The following is a 15,068-nucleotide window of genomic DNA, read 5'->3' on the forward strand; positions in this document are numbered from 1 at the left end:
GTTGCGTAACTAAATACTTATAAGGTCCCAAAAGCGAGACCTATTGGCTATGCCAAGCGGCCTTGCGGCCGCGAAAGTGAAAGTGATCGCGATTGCGATCGCGATCAACATCAAAGCGGCCTTGCAGCCGCGAAAGTGAAAGTAATTGCGGTAATACGCGGAGCGCGCGCCCGCACACATGCACTGTAGCTCTAGGCTGGCCTGGTAGCACTTTTTGGAGCCCTCTCAATAAGTCTCGCCAGCCCAGTGCATGCGCTGGGTCAGGCGAGACCTAAAAAGGGGGTTAGGGAAAACCTGCACCCTGTGGCAGGCACCCCATGGGGCCTGCCACACTGTGCATGGTTGGGAAGAGGGGTCCCATGGGTACCACCACGGGTTACATTTGTCTCAGAATGAAGTGGGGCCTGCAACAGGCCCCCACATACAGATTCCGGCAGCCGTTTCGTCTCGGGCAAACCGAATCGGAATGGCTGTCTGGATTGGTCATCGTAATCGCTCATCCGGAAACTGTGCCCATAGAGCTGTACCAATCGGCTCTGAAAGACTCAGGCTGTCCGGATGCCTTTCTGAACCAATTCGGTCTGCTCAAACGGTTTCCCGGCATTGTAATCGGTTGTTGAGAATCCTGTACGATTCAGTAGGTAACAAGGGTTTCTAATCGGATTCTGCAATACGAATCCCATATGGAGCCTTTCCTAACGACATTGTAATTGGCCCCTTAATGTCCAGTAAAGTCAGGGAAATGCTTGATTGCCCCACAATCCCTCCTAAGACAGCTCAGTGAGTTAACAGCTTCTTGCGGAGGTCCACCTGCAATCTACAGGTCATATTTGAATTTCAGCATGGATGAATCAGCCTTTCATGCTTGCAAGATTAATACATTGTACACCAATACGCAACAGTAGAAAATGTTGCTTACAGTACAAAGAAACGCCAGAACTAGGGTAACAAGCGTTATAGAAAACATATCGCTATTATTTAAGTTGTTACAGTGGTTTCAGTTTCCCTGCAGTGAGTTCAGGCAGTCTGTGCTTGTAACTCTAATTGTCTATTTACTTTATACTATTGCTTATTAAGTAGTCCCAAAAAGTGTCATTATAAGAAAATGCAGATTCTCTGACGACGATGTTTTAGACAAAATTGTAAAGACACACATTGGCAGTCCTGTGTAAAACAGGGGTGCTTAGTTTACAAGGTCCCCTTCGCTTTAGACTTCGTGGTTTCTCAAGGGTGTCTGTAATCTCATTCCTTTATTAAGTTTAATAGTGTACTGATACCAATACCTCCATTTTGAAAAAGTCTTAACTATGATATTGAAATAACCCGTATCCACCAGGCCCCCCACTCTCACTCATGACAACACACTCACAGTGTCCCAAATCAAAGGTTTGAGAAACCTGGTTTTACAAGTTTTATTGAGAAGAAATGACTCTCGCTGTCGAAATGAGTATATGGTTTGTTCCATAACTTCTACAGACGTGACAAATAAAACCTGTGTTGACAAATCCATTGTTTTGAATTTACGGTGATGAAAATAAGTTTGACAAAATTTACTAACAACTGCATGCGTAAGAGTTCCTTTTTTTAACGCAGAACGATTACAGCAGGACCAGACCAGTCTCCCTCACATGAACCGCTTGTGCAGGGACCATGCACGCTTCTGTATCATTGGTGAGTGCTTTTGTGGGAGTGTTTTGTCGTATTGTGTATTAGTGTGAAATGGTGCTTGTTGGATGGAAGGTGTGTGGGGTGTGAAATGTGCCAGTGAGCACTGGTGTTTATTACACTACCTTCTCCAGAAAAGTTTAAGATTTGTTATTCTTTTTGCATCCATGGTCCATGTTCCCTTCAAGTTGGTAAAAATAAAATGCGGTGCCGTGTTTCACCCTTTGTTTTTTTAAAGAACGATGTGGAATGAGCCTACGTTAAAATACTCAGGATCAAATGTCAACAGATGTGTGCTACACTGTGGGAAGTGTCAGTGGGTGTTCACATACGTATATACATAATGGTGGAGAAGGGAACGAATCAGATGATGGCAAACGGATTGAAAGGCTACTGAGTTATGGATAAGATGGAGAGATGAGGACTCTGTAAGGAAGAGGGCAGGATCCGCCTGAGGAGAAACGAGGCCCTTGGTGCTCACTTGAGTGAGGGTTGGGGCAGTCCAGTGTCTGTTTACTTGTGCATTATGTAGATTAGTGTGAGTCCTTGTGAATAAATGGGCTTGTGACGATATGTTTATGCATGTGTGTCTGCAAGCATGTATCCCGTTGTGCTGGTGACAGCGGTGCTCTGAAGCTGGAAGGGCGGGTCTGGATAAATACTAGGGGGGAGGGGGGGGTTATATGTTGCCGCATACATCGACATGCGCTGGTTTAGCAGGCTGCTTTGGGACTACCAGAGGTGGCCATTACCCTCCCCCACTCTGTATAGCCCTTACTGTTTGAGTCAAACTACAGATGGGATTTATAATCCAGGGAGAGAGTAGGCAATTTATGTCTATCTGTCACCTGTTCAGTGTTGCCCGCAAGACTGTAGACAGTGAGAAAGGACTTGCCATGCTCAGCACGACGAACAGCAACGAGAGACTGGCTACAAGCAGCAGCAAAGGCATTGATGAAGGACTGTGAATAGGAGCAATAATAATGAGGCCATCTTTCTATAGAGAAACAGAACTGTTTTAGAGACTACTTTGGGCGGTTTGCTTGCTTACACTTGCCAAAATACAGTCACACCTTGGGGAGAATTCTCTCAATACACATTATTTTCAATTAATTAAACCATACTGTGCTTTATAAATCGGGTGATTCTAATAACACTGCCCTCTGGGCACCCTCCCACTATATGATGGCACTGAGCCATGCACGGAAGTAACTGAGGTAGACCCTGGAAGAGCTGCCATGGTCCAAGTCGGACAAGGGCCAGGGGGCTTTTCCAAAACCAAGCTGGAAGGCGGGACAGCCAGATCACTTTTGAGTTTATTCTTGCAAAAGAACGATACAGGTACACTGCTTGTAGAAGCCACCTGTGTTTTAACTGTGGTGGGGTGGACAGCACGATGGGTGGGCAACAGATGAAGACAAATGTATTTTTATTCTAAAAACAACACACATTGCCATGGTAGTCCTTGATATTTTAGGGAACTTCCTTATTTGCAGATGTCCTCCATGTGAAAGAGCAAAATACAGTCACTCAAGAGTGATGTTAGTCAGTGGTTGAAGAAGGCTGACCCTTTGCCCCATGCTTTATGCTGTAGTGGGCGAAAGGAAAATATGAATGGCACAACTGCAGACCAATGGATGAAGAAGACAGGCTGAAAACCCCTTTAAGTAGGTAAATTCCTGTTTTAAGTCTTCTCTGGGCCTGGGCGGTAAATTTCGTTCCGTTCGTGGAATTTGCGATATTTTGACATTTTCGCGTTTTGCGGAGAGCACAAAAATGTCAAAACTTTCGCAACCTGCCGCGAAACGGAAGTATTTTTCTCGTTCGCGCTTTAAAAATGCATTCTCTCGCGCGCGATCGCGACTTACCGGGTCCCTGCGTTTGCCGACGAGTTTTCCTATCCGTTTGCGCACGCCACAAGATGTTGGATTGTTGGTAGCCGGTCGTGATATCCCGCGAGAGTTTTCGATCGCGAACACGTCATTGCGATCGCGCACAGGAAATAAGCATCGCGAGCAAGATGGCCGCGCCCATTAGCGACCACATGGGCAAGTTTGAGATATATTTCCCCACAAGCAACCAAAAACACATCGCAAACGGGCGGGAAAAGCAATCTCTGCATCTTCGCAAAAGTTTTGCATGCTCGTGGACATTTTGTGCAATTTCGCGATAATTTACGAAAGTCAATTTCGCAAATTCCGCCCAACCTTAGTCTTCTCCCATGGTTTCCTCCTCTCCTGTTTCCTCCTCCCTTTTCCTCACCTCGGAACCTTCCCTGTTCCCAGCTGTCAAACTGAAAATTCTATATAAGTGGACTGGCACAGCTGACTGTCAGCTGACTGGATTGTGATGGTGCATGAAGAGTGTTCTTACAGCTATTGAATTTACAACGCCTCATGAACTAATCCTCAAGAAACTATCTGAGTATACCGTACCGCACCGCACCAAATTGTGTCCCAGGAGCTTCTCCATTCTTATCTCTTAAAGGCAGAAATCCCAGAACGAAGTTAACAGCTTCATGGTTAAAGAAAAGGGTAAGTGCGGTGGTAGACAGAGAAAAGGTGTCTGAGAGAATATGTGCACACCAAAACAAATATAAAAGCAGATATGATGCATCCAAACATTTGAGAACTATTACGCTTAAGGTTGGAAATTGGGTCTTGTTGGACTTACCCAAACAGCGGAGAGTGAATGGCTCCAGGTTCTATAACCCCTTGAGGATTATTCAGGTTGTGATAAATGTTCTGAAGTTGGAAAATGGTCAGACATGCTCTATGGACCCAATTGTTTCTCATAACAGTGCTCTCTTGAATATACAAAAGAATGATAATCAAGTTTCAGGTAAATGGGTGGAATTCAACCATATAATTATTTTCAAGGAAAGAAAAGCATACGTTCAGCTTCAACGTGGCAAAAAGACTATGGACCTGATTATGACTTTGGCGCAGAGGCGCCGTGCCACGCTGGCTCCCCTGGGCCATAGCAGCACATAGTTCTGTCCTACCCTATAACAATTTAAAAATGTGCAACTTGTAATACAGCAAGTGGTCCTTTGCTATTACCATGATGGTGCCTGGAAAACAGGGACCACAGTCGGAACAGCAAAAAAGTTCCATCACAGCATGGACGTGCTTTAACTTCGTGGGGGTACAGACAGGGGGGCACATGTTCCTGCACCGCCAGCCTCTTCATGGTAGGCCCCCGCCAGGAAAAGGCTGACGGTCGAGGAACTCGTAATATGCTGAGCGGGACTGCGCCAGTCCCTGATCATCGTATTGCATTGTGGTGCTCCTGCACCACGGCCAGAGAAGGACTGTTCCCTAGCGCAGCCATTGGTCCACCACCGCAACACGTTTAGAAGCTGTAATACGGCAGACGGTAGACCGCCACTGCGAGTCGTGCGCCAAACTCGTAATCAGACCCTTTGTTCTTACTTGAGTGTCATAGTCCAATCTTACATTGTTTTCTTATAAGCACTGATGTAATTGTGTGACTAGTATTATACATGCTTGTTTGGTCGCTTAGCATGTTACTGCTAAAGATGTTTTCTACCTCACATCTTTCACTATATGGTTATTTTTGTGTTTTCCTGTCTTTCTGCAAAGGCAGATGTGTTGTAAATCTACTCCCATGGCTTCCTCATTTCCTGTTTCCCCTCCCTTTTTCTCACTTTTGAACCTTCCCTGTTCCCAAATGTCAAACTAAATATTCTATATGAGTAGACTGGCACATCTGACTGTCAGCTGACTAGATTGTGACGGTGCATGAAGACTGCTATGAAAGCTGTTGAATTAGCAACACCTCATGGATTAATCTGTGTAACAATTACACATATAGTTTTAATAAATCAAATGATCTTGGCTAACACCACACCTAAAAATGGATGCTTGTTTTCCCTTAAGCTTCTAAAACCCAAACAAGTTCTCAAGTCAATGTAAACACAGTCTCCAGTGAAGGGAATATGAAAGGAATTGCCATTGTGCCCTCTTTACTCTTCTAATGCAATTTAAGTCTAGTAGTGCTAGAGATGAATGTCAGAGCTTTACAATTAAAATATCTCCCCGAGCACACTTTCTTTGTCCCATTGAAATGAATGGTACCTGAAATGAGACCAAATGTTGAAGTTAAGCAAATTTGCTGTGCATATTTTACCTGTCGTATTCAATTCATTAGTGGCAGAAATAAGATTTCACACATTTACTTTGAGAATTTGAGTTATGAATCTTCCAAATGGCCTTGAGGTAAGCAGCAACACAAATACAAATGTTAAAATGTTATATTATGTTATGGCATGTAATGTTATGTTATGTCTATTTTTATGGAGCAGCTTATCACCAGTGAGGGTATCCAGGAACTGGAGCAGTAACGAAGGCCGGGCGGAGCGCCTATTTGAACAGCCAGGTCTTCAATTTCGTGCAGAAATTGAGAAGTGAAGGAGCTCTCTTGATGTGTTGAGGAATTTCATTCCAGTTCTTGGGGGCGATGAAGGAGAAGGCATGCCTCCTGGCTTGCCTATGTGGATGCAGGGACCTGTGCGAGGGTGGAAGAGGTAGAGCCTAGTTGTCAGGGAGGTTGGTAGAGTTAGAGTCAGTTATAGAGGTATGCTGGTCCGGTGTTGAGGAAGGCTTTGTAGGCGTGGATGAGCAACTTGATTTGGCAGTTTTTTGATGGGTAGCCATTGTTGTTCAGTGAGGTAGGGAATGATGTGAATGCTTCTGGTGACGTTTAGGATGAGTTAGGCGGCAGTGTAGTGGATGGTCTGGAGTCTTTGCGAGAGCTGATTGGAGATACCGACATAAAGCACCTTGCCATAGTCCAGTCTGCTGGCTATGACGGTCTGGGTGACTGCGTGTCTTTTGTGCGTGGGGAGCCATTTCAAAATCTCGCAAAGCATTCTGAGAGTGAGGCAGCAGAATGTGGACACAGTGTTGGCCTGTTTATTAATTACGAGATTGTCGTCTGTGGTTTTGGGTGTGGTCTGTGGGGGTGGGACCTAGTTTGGATGACCCTCAGGAGGCTCTCATTTCTGAAGATCAGGATCTCTATTTTGTCCATCTGTTTTGAGATTGATGAAGTCCTCTCTCATCCAGTTGCCCACATTGGTCATGCAGGAGATTAAGTTGATGTTTGTGTCGGTGAGGGAGAGGATGAGCTGAGTGTAGTCTACTTAGGAGAAAATGTTGATGCTGTGGTCTCTTATGTTGTGGGAGAGGGGTGCCATGCACATGTTGAACAGATTTGGGCTAAGAGTGGAACCCCAGGGGACTCCCAGATGGGCATCTTGTGAGTCTGATTTGTTGAGATCTGTTGGAGAGGAAGGAGGCAATTCATCTCAAGGCGGCCCTTGAATTCCAGATTCTGTTGAGGAAGGTGCCATGGGAGACAGTGTCGAAGGCTGCTGAGAGGTTAAGCAAGATCAGAGTGGCGGTTTCACCTCTGTCCACGAAGGCCCGGATATTGTCTGTTGCTGCCAGGAGGGCAGTTTCCATGGTTTGTTTGCTGTGTAACCCTGACTGGGTGGAGTCCTGGAGATGGTGCTTTCCTAAATTGGAGGAGAGTTGCCTGTTGATCGGTTTCACCCAGATTTTAGACAGGAAAGGAAGGAGCAAGATGGGCCTGTAGTTCCTGAGGTCTTGCAAGTTTGCTAAGGGTTTCTTCAGGAGAGCTGCGACATCTGCATGTTTCCAGCTATCCAGGACGGTTTTGCTGTGGATGGAGGAGTTGATGATGGTGGCGAGGTTGGTGCTGATTAGTGTTCTTTCCAGATTGTTCATGTAGGGAGGGCAGGGGTCTGTGGCGACCCCTGAGTGGAAGGTCAGCATAATTCTGGCGGTATCTTCTGTGGTGGGTGTTCCTAGTGGTGGTGTGAGATTGTATGATAATGTCTCCTACGGTGCGTTGGAGTGGGAAATTGGTGTAGATCTTGAGTATCTTGTTGTGGAAGAAATCATAGAGGTCGTTGCAGAGGTGAGGGTGGCTGCTGTTGGGTTGGTGAATTCTGTGATGATGTTGAATTTTTATTTGCTGGAGTTGGAGCAAGAATTCCAGTCTTAGCATGAAGGCAGCTTTCCTGGATTCTTTCATCTGGGTGTGGTACCTTCTGAGTGCGGATTTGTAGACATCTTTAGATGTGTTATCTCGGCTGGCTCTCCATCTTCATTCAAGTTGTTTGCAATAGGGCTTGGATTCTCTTCCGTGTACCAGTATTTTTGAGCATGAGTTCTTGTTTGCCTAATTTTCTTAAGGGGAGCTAAGGTGTTGGCGCACTCTGAGATCCAGTTGTTGGAAGTGGTTGGGCCGTTCTGTAGGTCGCTTGTGAGCATAGGCTGGTTGGATCTGAGGATGTGGGTTCAGTTCACCTCTGCTATGTTCTTCCATTTACGACTGATTTTTTAAGCTGGCTTTGGTTTGCTGGAGTGGGGGGAATTGATGTAGAAGTGTACAATGGAGTGGTTTGTCCATGTGAGCAGGGTGAGGTGGCTGAAGGTGATCTTGTTGCTGGCTATGAAAACTGGATAGAGTGTGTGCCTGGTGATGTAAGTTGGTACCATGTTTAATCTGTGTGAGTCCTATGTTGAGGCCCTCTAGGAGGTCGGTAGCATTGTGGTCCGTTGGATGCCCGAGATGGTCGTGGAGGGGCTGATATATAGTCTGAAGGGCATGTGTTCCATTAACGCAGTGGGTTCATCCGTAGCGGTTGTGGAGGCAATGGTGTCTTTGTGGATGAACCCGAGACCACCTCTGTAGTGCCTATCTCGGTGGACGATCTTGAAGCCAGGAGGGATGCCCTCAACGATGGTTGAAGTGGATGACAGGTTTAGCCAGGTTTCAGTGAGAAACAGAATGTCTATGTAGTGTGTGTCGATGATGTCCCAGACCTCGGTGGCATGTTTGCAGGTATCTATTGTTGAGGAGCATGCATGTGATGCAGGCTGAGGGGCGTGTGGTGGGTGGAGTAGGGGTGATGCTCCAGGAGAAGCGGCAGTGAGCACATGGTAATGGTCCTAAAGTGCGATGCAGTGTGGATCGGGGGCAGCATTCATGTCGGTGACAGGTGTTGAGTGCTAGCAAGTTGGATAAAGTGTAGCGGTGGCAGTGGCCTTATTGAATAGGAGTCAGAGAAGGCATGCTCTGGCAGTGAGAGCAGTTGACCATAGTGTGGAGATAGGGCATTGAAGATACAGTGGAGCCATGAGCAGCAGAGAAAGGGAATCTGCATTCCTAGGGGAGGCAAACAATAAACATGCAGTTGGGTTTGTAAATTAGCTAGTAATATTTCCCTTTTTAGGTCGAGCCTAGTGCAGTGTGCATGCGCAGCTCTAGGAGATGACCTTTAGAAATCAGTCAGCTCTTTTCAAGCACTCGTGCTTGTGCTGGCATCCACCTTGCGGGAGCGAGCAGCGGCGCGCAGGAGCCATCTGTTTGCAATTAGCATGGCCGCACCCGCGTTTGCACTTTTCAAGTACTTGCTCCCCTGCCTGTCTCACCCTCGCCCTCCCTTGTTTATTATTTATTTTCTCTAACTTGGCTCCCAGCTTGTTCCACTGCGTGCTGCTGTTTTACTTTCACTTTTAGCCGATCTTAGGTTGGCGTTCTTTGAACTCGACATTTTCATAGCTCGGTGGGCGTCTTTCCAAGACATGCTGCCATACGAACACATTACTGCCTGCCTGGCTGTTTGTTTGTCAATTTAACCCTTTCCGAAACATGTGTTTTTTTCTGTTTGGTTGCTGTGGAGCACAGTTGTGCTTTGGTTGATTTAGCCGCAAACTCGCTTGGTTCGCTTCAAAGTGCAGTCTGCCATCCGGCTCCATGAATTGATGGTCGTTTCACTCTCCGAGCTTGCTTTTGTTTGCCTTTGTTCAGAGACTCCTATAAAAAGAATGTTCCCTCCTGAATGGCTTGAACATGTTGGCTGCAAGAAGCTGCAGCCTCCTTGACGTTTGGTTTTCATTGCTGACTCTGCGCTGTCATCACACCTTCAGAATCGGTCTTGTGAATCCCACATTCTGCCTGTGACCCTGCGTGTTTGCTTCCCTGCTCCCTGCAGCTCTGAATCTGGTGTGCTACTTTTTCCACAGTACATTTTGACTCTGAGTTTAAATCCTGCTTGATATATGCGTTTTATTTTTTGCGAACTATGCAAACTTTCTTTCCTCCTGGTAAGCCCCTTCGTTATTCGCACTTTTTAACACCCGAGCGCTTCGTGGCATTCCTGTTCAGACTATGGCTGCTTTTGGATATTTCTTTTTGACGTATTAAGTCACGCTTAAACTCCCCACTCCCTCTCCAAACATCTTAATAGTCATTGCGAGTCCCCGTTTTTAGTTTACCTGAGCGCTTCTTGGCATTCCTGTTCAGACTATGGTTGCTTTCGTATATTTCTTTTTGACGTATTAAGTCACGCTTAAACTTCCCACTCCCTCTCCAAACATCTTAATAGTCATTGCGAGTCCCAGTTTTTAGGTGCGGCTAGAGTAAGCTTCACCTGTCTGGCAATAGGTCTGGCAAAACACTTATAAGGTCCCAAAGGCGAGACCTATTGGCTATGCCAATGCTTGTTCTACTGATTATATTGAGTCCAATAACAGCTTTGTAGGTACCCCAGTTTTGTTTGCAAACTCCAGGTTGCGTTGGAAATGGTGGTAATTTGCCTATTGAAATGTAGCTGATGCAATCTGTCCAATTTGCAGGGGCAGAAGTGCTCAAAGCCAGGTTGTGCACCCTGGGCCACTACTAGTTTACACAAACTCTGCGTAATTCTCCATTCTGGGGTTCAAACATAGAATCTGATGCACATTACCTAATCACTATACTTGCAGTAATTAGCAGGTGCTTAATTTGTGACTAAAGGTGCATGACTGGGGCTTTTAGTCTAGTGCCCTAAGACCCTTATACTACCACCAGGACCAGCAAAAACGGATTGTAAATAGTCGCCTGGTTTTCCCCTGGATGATGTAATGATTTTTATTCTATCAGCATGTTAGGCGCACAAAGATGTAAAGAAATGTGTTCATTTCCCACGTTCAAGCTTTTGCCGCCAGAACGTCTCCATTTAATCACTGACAAGGCTGAGCATGAATTCATGGCTGTTCAGGAAGAAACTGACGTGGGCAGTCAAGGGGATCCTTTCTTATCCATGCCAGTTTCATTCTTAGCCTTCATGACAGCTGCCACATCTGATAGCATATGATAGCCTATATGATAATCATTTCAGTGATACACGTACCTGTGCCACTAGAAATGAACTAATACTGTTAACTCTTTTCTGATTACTGAGAGTGGTTGACCTTTGGTCATTAATAACCGAGATGAATGGAAGCTGGATGCACGGAGCCAACAACAAGTCACATAACCCGAGGGTTTAGTTCAAAGAATAAAATAGATTTTGGTCCCTTTATTTTCTCTGAGAGCCAAATTGGCACGAAACCACTACTTCAATTAATGCCAGTGAAAATAGTTTATTTTAGACAACATTGTCTACAACAGTACAGTTCGTTTAAAAAATCAGCTTAGTTATAAAATACCTTGGGATTCGTTATTCAGCCATATTTTGTGAGGTAATACCGCACTCGCTAAATACCAATACTGCAAGGGGAGGTATTTACTGGCTGTTATACTACTGTATATCTGAATGGTGAATATTGCAGTAACACTGCATGTTTTCCCCTATGTACTTTTTATGTGCATGATTCCACCACACATTTATTACTCTACAATATTTGTGCATGTTTGCACCCGTGTTGATGGACAAAATACAGAACAATGTCAGACATTCACCCCAGAACAGAGATCTGGGTCGAAATCCATCTTTTTTTTTTCCCATGCCATTTCAGTTTGAACCCAGCCATATGCAAATCAGTCTTGACCCTGTGCCCAATGGGAATAATTCAGCCCGAACTGCCAGGCCAGGTCCTCCCTGGACTGGAAACAAGCATCCTAGGACCGGTTTCAGGGTTTGACCATTCATCAGCCAGGATAGCTTGACTCCAGTGGCATGGAGAGCACGGGACCCACGTCTGGGCATACCCGTCCCACTTGGGGTGACAAATGCAAGAAGAACAATTGATGGACAGAATGCAGAACAATGTCATACATTCACCCCAGTACAGAGATCTGGTCCTAAATCAATCGTTTTGTTGCTCCCCATGCCATTCCAGTTTGAACCCAGCCATATGCAAATCAGTCTTGACCCTGTGCCCAATGGGAACAGTCCAGCCCGAACTGCCAGGCCAGGTCTTGCCTGGACTGGAAACACGCATCCTAGGACCGGTTTCAAAAAGTTGAGATTAGCACTCAAATCAGAATAAGTTTGTAAAAGTAAAAAAATGTGCGTAGTCTAAAAACACCCAATTTTAACCAGAATCATCTTACTACACTACTTCCGTGGCGGCCGGCACAGGTAAGAGCAGTGGGGCAATGGAGGGGTGGGGTGGAGGGGGAAGTCGACAGAAGACGGGTTAGTTAAAATTAAATTAAAAAATAAATAAAACAACTTAGCTTGCGCTCGCCGCACTGCTGACTCGATGATGTGGCTAACGCAAAGTAAGTGGTTTCTTTCTTTCTTTCTTTCTTTAATTTTAACTAACCCGTCGTCTGTCTACTTCCCCCCCTGCCCACTACACCTACTTAACACTGATACAAATCACCAATATTAAAAAGCACTAGCGAATATCTGCCAATGTACTGCACATCCAATCTGTGCGCAAAGGATCCCTGTAGATCCTTAACATTCATTCATTCAGTCATTTGCAAAATTTGCAGTTGATCACTAGTTATTACTGTGAACATCAACGTATCGGACTCAACCAATGTTTTAAATCAAATTAAAAATCAGGCCCTTTCTCCAAAACATTGTTAAAATGCATAAAATAAAAATACAATAATGAAAGTTCATAATTAAAAATGACCTTATTAATTAATCAGTACAGTGCAAATGGAGCTCCACTGTAAAGTACCCACCTTCATAGCATAGTTCTCACAATCAGGTTCTGACCTATCACTGTTCTGTTGTCCAGTATTTTAACTAGAAACGTTTGCAATAAATAATAGTGAAAGTGCTAATTTGAAATGTAAACAAGCATGCACAAGTCTACTGAAGTCAAGCTTTTTTTAAACAAAGTCAATCATAAGAAATCTAAAGAATTATGCACAAGTCTACTAAAGTCAAGCTTTTTTTTTTTAACAAAAGCAGTAATACTTTTGCTGGAGCTACATGGAACATAGTTAAAGTCCTATTGACAACAGCAGTAAAACACGGTCCAGATATTGTATGAGTTCCTTTCTGGTTTAAACATCATATACTATCTAACAGGAGTGACAGGGTGCATTCAGCCAACAGCCTATGAATACTGGTGAGATACATGAGTCTCAGGGCCCCCGCATCGCATCAGCGTAAAAGTAAGTTTTGTTTCATGGACTCTTGGCACGATTATAATGCTTTATACCACCTAGAAAATTGAGAACTCCCGAACAGTCCTTTCTCCCAGCCTTTTCTCCCAGGTGAAGAAAGATGATGTTCCTTTTTAATCTTTTAACAAAATGTCTTGAATAAACTACTCAATACTTGATATTTGGGGAGATGGTAGTGCACCAAGATGGCAGCAATACTCTGATCTTCATCGTTTTCTGTTCTTTGGCGATGCATTTTTCTAGTTTTGGGCTGTTTTTTTTAATCACCTTAGTAATTTTTTTACCTTTTATCTTGGTGTGAACAGAACTCTGCACCTTTTTTGCCTGCTTCATTACATTTGCTCCTTACTGCCTGCAACATTGTAAGGTGCCTTTTATCAGTCTCTCCTCACACAGCTAAAAACAGCCATTAACAACATACATTAACAACCCTTCATAGAAGGAGAAATATATTTTCTACTTGTGTAAAGAGACACTATTTTTGTGACATCTGTATGGAGTTCTTGTTTTTTTTATTCTATATGGCTTATTATTTCAGTGGTGCACAGCAGGAAAATATAGGAGCAACTTTGCTTTGGCCTTATTTATTGCCTTTATTACTGACAAAGGCTCACTTACGTGTATTGACTTTCATGCACTTCTAATTCACTACTTCTAAACTTGAAAGTGTATAATGGCTACTTTGTGAGTGAAACTATATTTGCTCAAACAAACAAAAGAAAGCAAACTACTTCAGCACCACCTGCTATATCCAAAGCTGTTGAAAACTTTGGCAGAAATATGCTCTATGCACTTGAATACTGATATTAGTAGCACAGATATTAAAAATATTCAGAGATTTGGCAAGTCTACCTAAGCAAAGTTCCACCAATGAGATCAAAATTAGAGGCTCATGATAACCCATAACTCATAAGAGAAAGAGTCTTCTGGATTTAGAACATTTGGCTAATGGAAGGAACCAGGATCTACATCCATAAAGATTTGTCAAGAAAAAGTAGCCATTCTCAGAGAGTTTACTACCCTAAAACATAGGCAGAAAGACACTGGATAAGTGGCCTATTTGATATTTCTACAATGAGAATCTGGAAGAATGACATCTCAGTCATTCCACGTCCCGCTAGATCTAATTGTATACGTCGATCAACATGCTCGTACACCAATGGTCTCACAAGGTTCTGATTACCTTTAGAGTTACGCTAGAAATGCAGGAAATCTTAGTGGTTTAGCCTTTCTTGGTCAGTCCTTTCATTCTCCCCTGATTGTATATATGGGGTTCATTTTATCGAGTCTTTTGTGTGTTGCCGCTCTTGTATCTCTCGTTATATGTGAGCTACCTTTTCATTACGATTAGCTTCTTCTAATGGGGTTTCTTTCTTTCCTTGTCATACTCGAGAATCCATGAGTGATGCTAACGATAAATTGTTTCTTTAAATGTGAGACATCAACTGAAAGGAAAAAAATGCTGATTATCGCGCAAAGCAAAAAGCTGATGTATGTCAACTTAAAAAAACTCATATTATTGGCAACATTCTTTCAACCAAGATAAAAGGCTGGATAATAATTTTTCTTTTGTTCTCAGCTCTGGGTTGAATGAATGGTGTGGCCATTCTTTTCTTCTAATTCCCTCCATATTCAAATCCTAAGAAACATAAACATGTGAAGATATATTTTCACAGGGCAAAATTAAATTGGGTGTGCATATATTTCAAATAGTTAATATTTATGGCTCTGCCACTTTCGATCCTATTTTTTGTAGTGACATAATATTAGAAATGATAATATGGCTTGTACTGTTACGGTAATTTTAATTTGAGCTGAGATCCTTTATTACACAAGAGGTCTTCATTTAAATTTTGACCCCCATCTTTTACTCTATTTAAAGTTCTCTTCTAAAAAAAACAAATTGATTGACATGTGGACTATTGTTATGATGATGCTCCTATGTCATTATCACAATGGAGAAATAACTGTGATGTTATTCCAAATGAAGA

At 43.7% G+C, this 15,068-nt stretch overlaps 1 long non-coding RNA gene across 1 annotated transcript in view; it reads left to right on the top strand.

Moving 5' to 3' along the window:
* Positions 1-2,898: 2,898 nt before the first annotated feature.
* Positions 2,899-15,068, top strand: part of LOC146866098 (uncharacterized) — a 107,392-nt gene continuing 95,222 nt past the window's right edge. Inside the window, exon 1 of the long non-coding RNA XR_014976761.1 lies at positions 2,899-3,006. This is a non-coding gene — a long non-coding RNA (uncharacterized LOC146866098). The remainder of the gene's footprint in view (positions 3,007-15,068) is intronic.

The sequence above is a fragment of the Triturus cristatus genome, chromosome 2_1 (genome assembly GCF_964204655.1).
Source record: "Triturus cristatus chromosome 2_1, aTriCri1.1, whole genome shotgun sequence".
Taxonomy (NCBI): Eukaryota; Metazoa; Chordata; class Amphibia; order Caudata; family Salamandridae; genus Triturus; species Triturus cristatus.